This window comes from Lactuca saligna, chromosome 2 (assembly GCF_052625555.1).
Source record: "Lactuca saligna cultivar CGN05327 chromosome 2, ASM5262555v1, whole genome shotgun sequence".
Taxonomy (NCBI): domain Eukaryota; kingdom Viridiplantae; phylum Streptophyta; class Magnoliopsida; order Asterales; family Asteraceae; genus Lactuca; species Lactuca saligna.
In genome coordinates this window covers 175,370,982-175,383,756 of record NC_136418.1, presented here as the reverse complement: position 1 = coordinate 175,383,756, position 12,775 = coordinate 175,370,982, and positions in this window count along the sequence as shown.

Genomic DNA, 12,775 nt, shown 5'->3' with positions numbered 1-12,775 from the left:
TTATATGTACGAAATCCTTGTAACGTATACTATAACTTAGTTAAGATTACCCCTTCTAAATAATCTTCCATAAAAAAATTCATTTTTGATACTTATCGTCTCTAAATTGAATATCCCGGATCTACGGGCGTTACATTGACTTTAGGTCAAACTCCTATTTTTGGAAGGAGGGTTAAGGGTTTAACTTGTATGAATCTATAGGTGGTGTATAACATTGTTATTTTAGCTGTGAGAGTAATAACATCTGATTATCGTTTGAGAGGTGAGTCTCTTCACTATACTCGTGGGTCGAAGGCACCAATATCAGCCCATTGGATTATGTTTGTAAGATGTTTATTTATCTTTGTGACTCTTGCATGTGTTTCTATGTTTTATATGGGTTAGGCCCAATTATGTATGTTATGGGTTGGACCCGATTATATAGGTTGGAGTTGATTATGTATGATACGGGCTGAGACCAAATTGCATGGGCTAAGCCCGTAGCAATGTATGTTGGGATGGGTCCGTTTATGTTTAATGTATGGTATTTTGGGGAAATTACTAAGCTTTGTGCTTACGATTTCATGTTTATATTTTAAGTACTTCCGATTGCAAGGGGGGTAGCTTGATGTGATTGCATCGCATTCACCAATGTTCCACACTCTCTGATTTGTTTTGTACTTTGATGAATTATGATACATTTTCCTCATACTTTGATTGGATTTTGGAATGAATGAGTGGTTGTTTTGGTTGACTTAAAGAAAACTTTTACTTAGTATTTTTGGGACGTTAGAAGTTGGTATTAGAGCCTTGATTTGAGTTATTCAGGCACATTCTCGAGTGTGCTTGAACTTGTAACGCTTAGTCCATGTATTATTCATTTATTACTATTTTTTAGGGATTTGGGTTCGAACTCGACAAGTTGGGGAGCTCCAACTTGTCGTGTAGGAATCTATTTGGCCGCATAGTTTAAGGATCCAACTTGACGAGTTAGGGAGCCCTAACTCGACTAGTTGATGGCTAAAGATAAACCCTAATTTTCGGGTGTTGCACCCTATATAAAGGACTTAAACCATCTTGGTTGGCTTCCCTACCAGCCTCCCTATCTAGATAAACCCTAGATTTGTGTTCCATCTTGCATCTTTAGTGTGGTGAGCTTAAAAGAGTAGTTTTTAGTGATTCTTGAAAGGAGCTTGAAGGTGGGAAACATCTAACTTGAAGGAGGGGCTTTAAATCCAGAAACACTTCTTCAAATGCATCATGTTAAGGTATAAAAGTCGTCACCTTCTCATGTATTCATCCAGATCTCCTTATTTGAAGTATACAGATATCCTTATTTGAAGTTTAAGCATGATTTTGGGGGTTTTGGTTGAGTTGTCCAAAAGATCTGGATTCCAGGGGTTGTCAAGCTAGATATGCCCCCTTCATGGCCTCTTGAAACTTAAGGTTACAAACTTTATTGGTCTCTATGTCCCATACATGTAATATGTCCATTATGAAGTCATGAATGAGGCTTAGAGGGTATTTCTATCATGCATGGACGTAAAGTTGGAAACTTTACATGTTTTTCCTACCTTGGGACATCAAATCTATGTTTTGGGACGTTGATATGGGAGTTTTAGGGCTTAATGGGTCAAGACCCTCTTTAAAGAATCTAGGGTTTGAGTTTGACGCCTTTTGGATGGTTCTTAAGGGTAAAGCTGGAAACTTTACCCTTTTTGATATCATTTTGGAAGAGATCTGAGGTTTGGGGCCCTTGGATTCGTAGGAAAAAAATATAATGCATTAAGAGGTTGGATTCCTAGCCAACTCGGTGAGTTCATTAGAGAACTCGACAAGTTAATGGGATTTTTCGCGATCTAATCAGACATTAAGGAAACTCAATGAGTTGAAGAGACAACTCGGTGAGTTGAGTCAACTCAAGATGTTGAATTTGACCATTAACCTTGGTTTTTGACCAAGTTTGACCTTTATGGGTTTTGGTGCATGTTGAGTTGCAATTAAGGAATTTGTTTATGTTTTACGGTTGTGTAGAGCGGATATTGGGACCTCGACCTAGTCAGCTTCCGTACAAGTATTGAGGTGACTCTTCTCACTATACTCATGGGTTGAAGGCACCAAGGTCAGCCCATTATTTGATATGATATGTTTGTTGGATTAGTGTCTAAGTCCATAACTATTTTGGTATGTACTTGACCCGATGGTGCATGGTCCTTTTGGGTTGCCTTCACCAAAGCAACTTGATAGAATGAATTATGGAGAGTAAGGATTAAATATGATTTATTAATATATTATGGGAATAATATATTAAAGGAGAAATCATATTGTTTAATTAATATTAGTCAATAATTAATTGGTAATTAGTTTTGTGACTAAAAGAGATTAATTAAACTTAAGGGACTGGAATTGTAATTATAGGATAATTGCAATTTGGGCCATGGATTGCCTTGTATTAAGGGATGGACGAATTCTAATGGGAAACCCATAAGGAAATCGTCCATGGGCTTGATAAAAGGAGTCTATGGGTTGCTTAGGGCTTAAGCATCCAAATTAGGGTTTCCTTGTTAGATAACCCTAATAGCCCAACTATATAAAGAACCCTTAAGGCTCAAAAACGTGGCTAAGGTTCTTGTAAGGGTTTACACACGTTTTGGCAGCCTCCATCCTCTCTCCTCTTCATCCTCTTGCTTATGGTGTTTGTGAACCATTAGAGGAGTGACACTTGTGACTCTAAGCCTTCCAAAGTCAATACAAGGAGATTTGGGATTGTTATTGCTACATAACAATCAAGGTAACACTATAAAATTATTCTCATGTTAATATGATTACTTACATGCTAGAATTAGGGTTTATAGTCTCGGATTCAAAGCATGTACAATAGAGAAACCTAGATCCAAGCATTAGGGTTTGTATGAGCACATAGGATGTCTTATGACCAAAACCCATAAGTGGTATCAGAGCTCAGATTGGTTTCTATTGTATTGATGCTTGATATAACTGGAAAATTCGATTTTTTGGATTCTGGAGGCTAGACTCGCCGAGTCCATGGTTGAACTCGCCGAGTCCATGTAGACTCGACGAGTCCAAGGCTGACTCGACGAGTCAACTCGTCAGACAGGCGGATTTTCGGGATTTTTTACCTATTATGACTTAGGATAATTGTCATAATTGTTTAAACTTAATAAAATTCGAATTTTGTTAATCCCTTATGATTATCCTTGTCAAAATAAAAGATTTTGGTCATCTAATTAGATAATTGTTACCTTATTTGATATATGTTAAGTTATGGAAATTATTTGATCGTTATCTTGCAAGAATTTGAACTAGATCTAATTAGATAAACACCAATTATAGTTAATTGCCTTATTTGAATTATGTGATCTAGAATATTCTTGACAAAGTTTGGAATAGTTTCAAATTAATCCCTTTAGGTTTTATATTTTAAATTTGAACCCAAAAGTTTTGTTGTTTTGAAATTTAAATAGTTAAAACCCTAATGTTTTGAAAAAGGTTTCAAAACTTGCCCTCAAGTTTTGGAATTTAAATTTTGATTAAATAGTTTAATTTTGATGTATATTTAAATTCTAAACCCTAATGTTTTGAAAAAGGTTTCAAAACTTGCCCTCAAGTTTTGGAATTTAAAAGTTGATTAAAGGTTTAATTAGAAATGTTAAATTCTAAAACCGTAGTAATGTTTTGAAAAGTTCAAATCACACCCTTATGGTTTTATTAATTAATTAAGGAGTATAATTAAAAGAGATTTAATAAATCCATAAAGGTTTAGGTTAACCATTTAATTGAATTAAAAGTGTAATTGTTAAAGTTAACCATATAGTATTTTAAAAGTATAAAATACACCCTATACTATATATAACATTAAAAGTCTAACATTATATATATGTATGAGTAAAAGTCAGTCTTACCGTTAGTAGGCCTCATTCACAAAGCCGGTCTATAAGGGGTGTTTAAGGAAATTGCCTATAAAATGGCGATTGAATGGGTATCCACTCTTACCCACCGCACTCTTGACTAGTGGAGGGTCGTTAGCCGAAAGGGTAGGATAGGACGAAACCTTCCATTATAAGTATAATGAAATACAAAGTAACTAAACGTTTTTCAAATTCCCAATCTTAGTTACTTAGGCAAAAGTGAATTGATGCAATTCCATGAAATTACACTTTGTGCCCTTGCGAAGACGTTAGTGGAGCGTGTGTGGTTTACCGGCACACTAAATGGTTCTAAGCAAAGGTAGCAAAGGGTGACTCAATGTTTGTCATAGTTCGGTGGAGCGTGTGTGGTTTACCGGCACATCGAATAGGTGATTGTAACATGTGAGGGAACCATGTAGTTTGCATGGTTATTCACACCCACTTTGTGATCCTCGGCATCCCAGTCACAAACTAGAGGGGCATATCAAGATTTAAACATGCCATTGAAATGTTCAATGAATCTCAAAGGATCTAGGAGTTTTCATAGATTTATAACTTAAATTTATTTTTCGTTTTTCATGGTGGAAATTAGTGAATCGTCATTCACTTACCTTCAAATGTTCTGCAATTTGGGTTACGGCATCCCTCTCCCGAGTTGTAGGATTTTGTGTTGGGTCCTAGCCTTGGAATTTCATTTGGGTGATTTACCAAGGACTCAATCAATCAACTAACTTGAATTCTTTTTTCTCCCGATGTCAAAGTTCGACAACTATGGTCTTCTCAAATCCCGTGGAACAAGCATTCCACATGAAGATGATATTCCACGATCCGATCGAGGAACAAGAAATCATGCTTCACTTCCTCCTCCTCCTCCAATTATTCTCCCTAACCCACAAGATTGTAAAATTGAAAGGTTCAATATCACTCAAGCCCTTTTTGGCAAGTAAACATAAAGAGGGCAATTCGGTGTGTGCACACGTCTTAGCGATGAGGTCACACATTGATAGATTAAGAATGATGGGATCCGTTGTCGGTGAAGCGATGGCTGTTGATTGGGTTCTTCAGTCACTTCCCAACTCATATAGTAAGTTCGTAAGAGAGTACTATATGATGAGCTACGACGTGACCCTTATAGATCTCACCTATATGCTTATTGCTGCTAAATCAGCAATGGTTTGGCGCAATAGAAAAGCAAAGTTGAGTGGTGAATCTGCCTTCAAGACCTCTATGGATTTAGAAAATGGCAATGAAAGACATGCAATGATCGAAAAGTTTGATCATAAGAGAAAGGCGATGTCTGAAGTAGTTCCATGTGTTGTTCCAAAGGAGTCAATTTGCTTTTATTGCCAAGAGAAGGGGCATTGGAGACGAAGTTGCCCTATTTACCTAAGAGATCTAAGAGATGGGAGAGTCAAAAGTATGACTACGCTTTAGGTAAGAATCCACTATCTAACTCCATTAAGTTCCTATTCATTGATTCTTATTACATGATGTGATAAGATTGCATTTGGATGTTTTGAAGGATCGGTGAAAAGAAAGGAAGCTTGATAAGAGAGCAAGATGAATCTAATCACAAGTGATGGATCTCGATCGCATGGACTTGAAGATTGGATTTTGAGCTTAGATAGTTATGATAGAGTTGTTAGAAATTTTCTTTTTACATAGTTTTCAATAGATTTTGCATTGTAAGGACAACTGTTTTTCCGCTGCTTTTATAAATAAAACAAATTTTGTTTGACTTATTTATTTGTTTACTTCCTTGCAATGAAATCGTTATGTGAAAATTGATGTTTGCATATTTCTACAACGAATGGATATGATTCTTAGTAATGTTATTATGGAAGTGTCAAGAATTTACCAAATAGGGAGAGTTTCTCATTGCCCAAAGTTTCAATTGGATAGAAATTTGGAATCACGCAACTTGGTTGCATGATGAATGAGAAATTTCATATTTGGAAATTAGACAAATTCGTTGACAATGTGTCAAGTGAAGGACTAGGAGATCGAGTACACAAAGTTGTGTGTTGATCAAGTTCACCATAAGAATAACAAAGATATTCGTCATGATTTACTAAAAGGCTTAGTAAATATGATTATACTTACAAGATTAAGTGTAATTCTAAATTGATTAAAGGGTTTAGATCAATAGTAGAACAAATAAGAAGAATCATGTAGGCAGAAAGATAAAAGTTTCTCCATTCTAAGAAGAAGGGAGAGTAGCTTTTATGCTTTATGATAGGTCTTAATGATTAAGAACCATATCTCAATTGATCCTCTAAGTGAGTCTTAGTACAATTGTATGTTTAAGAAGAGGAGTCAAGGATTGAAAAAAAAATGGTTAAAGCAAGAAGTCTATCATACTTCGTTCCATAACAAGTCTTAAAGTTAAGATTGTGACAATGAGTGAAAAGTATTAAAGGTTTATAACATTCATCAAATGTGGGAAGTTGTGATGTCTTGAATAAGACAAAGGCCAACTAGTACCAATTTATGAAGTGTTTTGATAAAAGCTACACTAACTCTTGAATATTTGTTTCTCAAGAAATGTTTATTGACAAAAGAATCTTATATGTCAAGGAGTCAGTGGGAGTCTTAATGGTCTTAAATAGTTTCAAGAACAAATCAAATAAACCTAATCGATCATCACTAGCACACGACTTGAGGTTTACAACCTATCGTGTTGACATTATTTTGATTCTGTGCTGTTCCAATTGAGTTAATTATGCGTGTGAGTCCTATGAGTTCTCATTTTGAATGCATAAAAGGCAAAGCACCTTAATCAATGAAAGGTACATTGATAGGAAAAGGTGAGATGCTTAACTACTTGGAAGACGTGGTGGGCAGCTGTGCTACCATGAGGCAAGAAATCAAGATTAAGGAAGTTCGATCCGTATGAGTTTGAATTTGTCGTAAACGTTGGTTTTAACAAATTCACATGGATAGGAACACATACATCGTTTAAATCTAAGTGTCATAAGATTTCCTCCTTCATGAAAATGATTGTGAGGAAATGCTTTCACTAAGAAAGATTTTAAAAGATAGTGATTGTAAAATTGCATTCTCGAATTCAATCATGGTTACGGTATCCCTTTCCATAATTTGAATTGTGAGGTTTGGCAATTAGTCTTAATTGTTTAGACACACATATCAACTATCAAAGGCAAAGGTGTACAAGTTCAAGAAGCCTTGATAAAAGATTATCAAAGCACTAAGTATTAGAAACATGAACTTAAGAAATTCAATAAGTATTGTTTTTCTGAAAGTTAAGATGTTTATGAATACATGTTGAAGCTAGTGGGAGCATAAGTGTTATGTTTTATAATAATCATCATGATAGTGGGAGCATAAATGTTATGATTGTATGATTATTAAGGCACGTATTACATAGTTGGCAATATTAATTATAGAAAACAAGAGTCATACTTTGCAAAGTTGTAAGAGTTGAAAGGTTGTTTTGCTATAATTAAGGGAGAGAATATTATGCTTCATTTCAAATCTAAAGGATTAGGTTGTGGAATGTTAATAAATTTAGTCAAAGGTACATAGTGTGTTCTTAAAATTTCGATTGTGATTACGGCATTCCTCTTCACAATTCGAATTTTGAGAACATAGCAAATAAAACATTGTGCATCATGTCCCATACGCTTCGGGTATAGGATCGATTGCAAATGCTTTAATGTTTGACCATTCTAAAATTTTCCAAATGTCTAGTGCATTTAGAGGGAAAAGGGACTAGAATTGGTTTTGACTAAAATAATTAAACAACTATCAAAGGACAATCCAAAGTTCGACGAGGATTGGTCGCTTGTGAGTAGTTGGAAGTATAGTATTGGAAATTATGGAAATGTTTCCATATTGGATGGACAATATCGACATCATTACGAATAGATAAGATTCTATTAAGAAATTAGTTGTCATATGGAAAATATGGAAGCGTGTCCATATTGGGAAGTAAATATTGAAAATCTATGTCTAGATTAGAAACCTTTATGCAAAAGGATGTTCAAAGGAATGTACTTTGAGTGAGAGACATCGTATCTAAGGAATTGTCTTGTAACAATCTCCGATAGAGGACTTTGTAATATCATTGGCAATAGTCTTTGTGACCTTGGTGCAGTGACATTACGAAAGGATCGTTGCATAAAGTGTTAGAATCTAGCATATTCTATAAGTAGCGAGAATTTGATATTCTTACACTTAAGAAAATGGAATTGGAGGTGTAAAATGAGAATGATTGGAAATGTGTTCAATTTGTCTATTTCACAAAAGTAAGAACCATAAGTAAACATTGTGTGCATGCTAGGAGCATGGGACAAGTGTAATAATTCAAGTAAGAAGTTGATTACACGAAACGACAAATAATGAGTAATCGATATGATGATAAATAAAACGTGTTTTGTTTATACTCAAAGGTTTGAGGCCATATGGGATTAGTATTATTCTTGTGTTTCACTTTGCATGTTTTGACTTCCAGAATAATTGAGTTTATTAAGAATAATCGAATTATTCAAACGGGCCACAGTCGTTCATATGTTGGAAGTAGATATGAATGAAGACTGTCATGAATTGGTGTGTGGATTGTCTAGAAGAGTATTAGACATAAGCAAATGTTTGCTGCAACATTCATGAGTGCTTATGAATATGATTTGAGCATTGGATTAAACCCACGCTCACTTGGATCACTATCTCGAGTGATTAGTTAGACGATAACATCTTATATTCTTGAAACCGAGATGTGTGAGTTGTATCTTGCGAATCGGTTGCACATTGATAATATGTAAACGCACCAGTAACTTGGTGTTATAAAACATATTGTTGTGTGTGATTTGGTTAGTAAGTGCAAGAAAGCATTGTATCAAAGTTTATCCGTTCCTTTTATTCAAAGAATAAAAGCGATATCTTTGGGCCCCTCGGTGGTTTAGTGATGACATACGTAAATGCTCGGCCGGGCTAGGGCTAATTTGATTTGTTCAGTTAGTCTGTCGTCATAAATCGGAAATTGAGATATAGTACAAAGAGAATGATTTGAAATCATATCTCATACGATATCTAGAATGGAGGAATATATGATCCCTTATCTAAGGACACGCGTATCTGATATGATCAGAGTTGACAGCGGCTTTGGAAAGCTACGATTGCAGATCAGGATCTGAAGTCATACGCAGAATAGTTGTTAGACTTATCCAAGTGGGAGACTGTTGGATTAGTGTCTAAGTCCATAACTATTTTGGTATGTACTTGACCCGATGGTGCATGGTCCTTTTGGGTTGCCTTCACCAAAGCAACTTGATAGGATGAATTATGGAGAGTAAGGATTAAATATGATTTATTAATATATTATGGGAATAATATATTAAAGGAGAAATCATATTGTTTAATTAATATTAGTCAATAATTAATTGGTAATTAGTTTTGTGACTAAAAGAGATTAATTAAACTTAAGGGACTGGAATTGTAATTATAGGATAATTGCAATTTGGGCCATGGATTGCCTTGTATTAAGGGATGGACGAATTCTAATGGGAAACCCATAAGGAAATCGTCCATGGGCTTGATAAAAGGAGTCTATGGGTTGCTTAGGGCTTAAGCATCCAAATTAGGGTTTCCTTGTTAGATAACCCTAATAGCCCAACTATATAAAGAACCCTTAAGGCTTAAAAACGTGGCTAAGGTTCTTGTAAGGGTTTACACACGTTTTGGCAGCCTCCATCCTCTTTCCTCTTCATCCTCTTGCTTATGGTGTTTGTGAACCATTAGAGGAGTGACACTTGTGACTCTAAGCCTTCCAAAGTCAATACAAGGAGATTTGGGATTGTTATTGCTACATAACAATCAAGGTAACACTATAAACTTATTCTCATGTTAATATGATTATATGTATGCTAGAATTAGGGTTTATAGTCTTGGATTCAAAGCATGTACAATAGAGAAACCTAGATCCAAGCATTAGGGTTTGTATGAGCACATAGGATGTCTTATGACCAAAACCCATCAATGTTTGTATCGTATGGGAAATGGTATGTTATTTGATTTACGTATCGTCTTATGTGAATAATTTGGGAGGAGCCCATTGCACTTGTAAGACCATGGAGGGATCCTATTGCATGAAAATATAAGACCATGGGGGTAGTCCATAGCATTCCATTGAAGAACATGGAGGGATTCCATGGCAAATTGTATGTATATGTATGAGCATAACATTAGAGATGCACCCGGACTTGATGGACAGATACCATTAGAGTGCTCGCCAAGAACGGTATGAAATCATATCCTCCATGATAACAACCCGAATGAAGGATGGTGAACCCATCACTAGCCACATGCAGAAAATACAAAGATTCGTGGATCGTTTGCTGAAATTGAATGTGAACATCCCCGAGGAGTTGGAAATTGACATCATTTTGCACTTCTTACCTTCTTGTTATGATCAATTTCGAATGGCATACCACATGAACAAGGAGTAAGTTACACTTAGCACACTTCAAGGACTCTTGAGGACCACCAGAAGTGATCTCAAGGGTAAATTGGTTGTTAATACTCCTACTCCTAACTCCTTCCTGTCATGGCAATTAGGCAAGGCAAAGGAAAGAAGAGGAAGATCCCTTCGAAGGGTACCAAGGGAAAGTCCCTAGATGGCTCCTCTTCAAGTAGAACCAAAGGTGGTTCTGTCACTCCTTCTGCAAACCCTAAAGAGGTTGAATGCTTCTATTCCCATGAAAAGGCACACTAAAAGCAAAACTGCCCAAAGTACCTACAAGATGATAAGGATGTGAAAGTGAAACCAAACCATGCAGGTATTTACACTATATTGTCTAATAACTCACCATATTCTAATTCTTCGGTTCCTTGATACAGGTTGTGGTATTCACATATGTTCTGACTTGTAGGGACTAAGAAGAAGTGAGATGTGGAACATGGGAAGATAATCTTAATCATGGGGAATAGGAAAGCTTCACTTGTCACCAAGATTTGAGTTTATTCTTTTTTGCTAAGTAATGGGTTAGTGTTAGATTTGAATAAGTGTTGTTAGTCGTCTAAAATGGAAAGAAATATTATTTCCTTTCATGGTTTGTATAAACAAGGGTTTAGCTTTTCGTTTGATAATGAATGAGTTGGTATTAATGCTTTCTTTAATAATGTTCTTTATTTTAAAGCATTACCTTGTGATGGTGTATATGAAACTGTGTCGGTTGTTGATAACCTAGGAAATAATGTGTTGTGTATTGATTCTTCCACTAACTTGGATAACTCATCATTATGGCATTGTCGTCTTGGACATGTAAGCAATAAACGCATAGGCCAACTCCAAAATGATGGAGTCTTGGAGTTATTTGACTAAAAGTCGGATGATAGTTGTGAATCTTGTTTGCTTGGGAAAATGACAAAGTCACCCTTCACTGGTACTTGTGCTATGGGTGAGGGTTTATTGGATCTCATACATACTGATGTGTGCGGACCCTTCAGAACTGCCACAAGGGATGCTAACCGCTTCTATGTGACTTTTACTAATGATTATAGTAGATATGGATATGTATACTTAATCAAGCATAAGTTAGAAACCTTTGAAAAGTTCAAGGAGTTTAAACAGTAAGTGGAGAATCAGTTGGGTAGGAACATTAAGATGCTTCAATCCGATCGAGGTGGTGAGTATCTTAGTACAGAGTTCCTTTACTATCTTAAGGAATGTGGGATTGTCTCACAATTGACACCTCCCAGAACACCACAGCTTAATGGTGTGGCTGAGAGGTGTAATTGAACCTTGTTGGACATGGTTCGTTCCATGATGAGTCGAGCTTCGCTACCAATATCATTTTGGGGGTATGCCTTAGAGGCTTCCGCCCATATTCTTAATCTAGTCCCTACCAAAAAGGTTGCCAAAACACCTCACGATATGTGGAATGTGAAAGTTCCCAATTAGGACCACATCAAGATTTAGGGTTGCGAGGCTTTCGTGAGGCACGAGGCTCATGATAAGATCGAACCTCGAAGTGAGAGGTGTATTTTCATCAGCTACACACATAAATACTTTGGTTACCTCTTCTATAGACCCAGTGATACTGTGGTATTTGTAGGAAGGAGGGGAGTCTTTCACAAGAGAGAGTTCATAAGCCAAGGAAACAGTGGGAGGCAAATTGACCTTAAAGAAATTCAAGAGTCAAGTGGTGAAGGAACCTCAAACCCTAGTAGTCAACCTGGAATCAACATTATTGCGGAAGGAACCTCTAAGGCGTTCCACGAGAGTTAGGAATGCACCTGAGCATTACTATGGTTTCAATATTACTGCAGAAGGTGATACGCTTATCAGTGATAATACACTGGTAAGTCTGGATGAACCTAACAGCTACACGGAAGTCATGGCAGGCCCTGAGTCTACTAAATGGAAAGAGTCTATAGACAGTGAGATACAATCCATGTATGACAATCAAGTTTGGAACTCGGTTGACAATGTTCCAGGTCGTAAGATAGTTAGGTGCAAATGGATCTTTAAGAAGAAGACCGACATGGATGGTAATGTACACACGTATAAGGTGCGACTAGTTGCAAAGGGCTTTTCTCAAACTTCAGGAGTTGATTATGATGAGACCTTTTCACCAGTCGCAAATATTAAGTCTATTAGGGTCCTGTTAGCCATTGCTGCATTTCATGATTATGAAATATGGCAAATGGATGTCAAAACCGCCTTCCTTAATGGAAGTTTGGCTGAAGATGTTTACATGCGTCAGCCATAGGGTTTTATTAGTACAAAATACCCTAATAGAGTGTGCAAGCTTCAGAAATCCATCTATGGATTGAAACAAGCACCTCGCAGATGGAATCTTTGTTTCGATGAGAAAGTCAAAGAGTTTGGTTTTTCGAGGAGCGAAGAT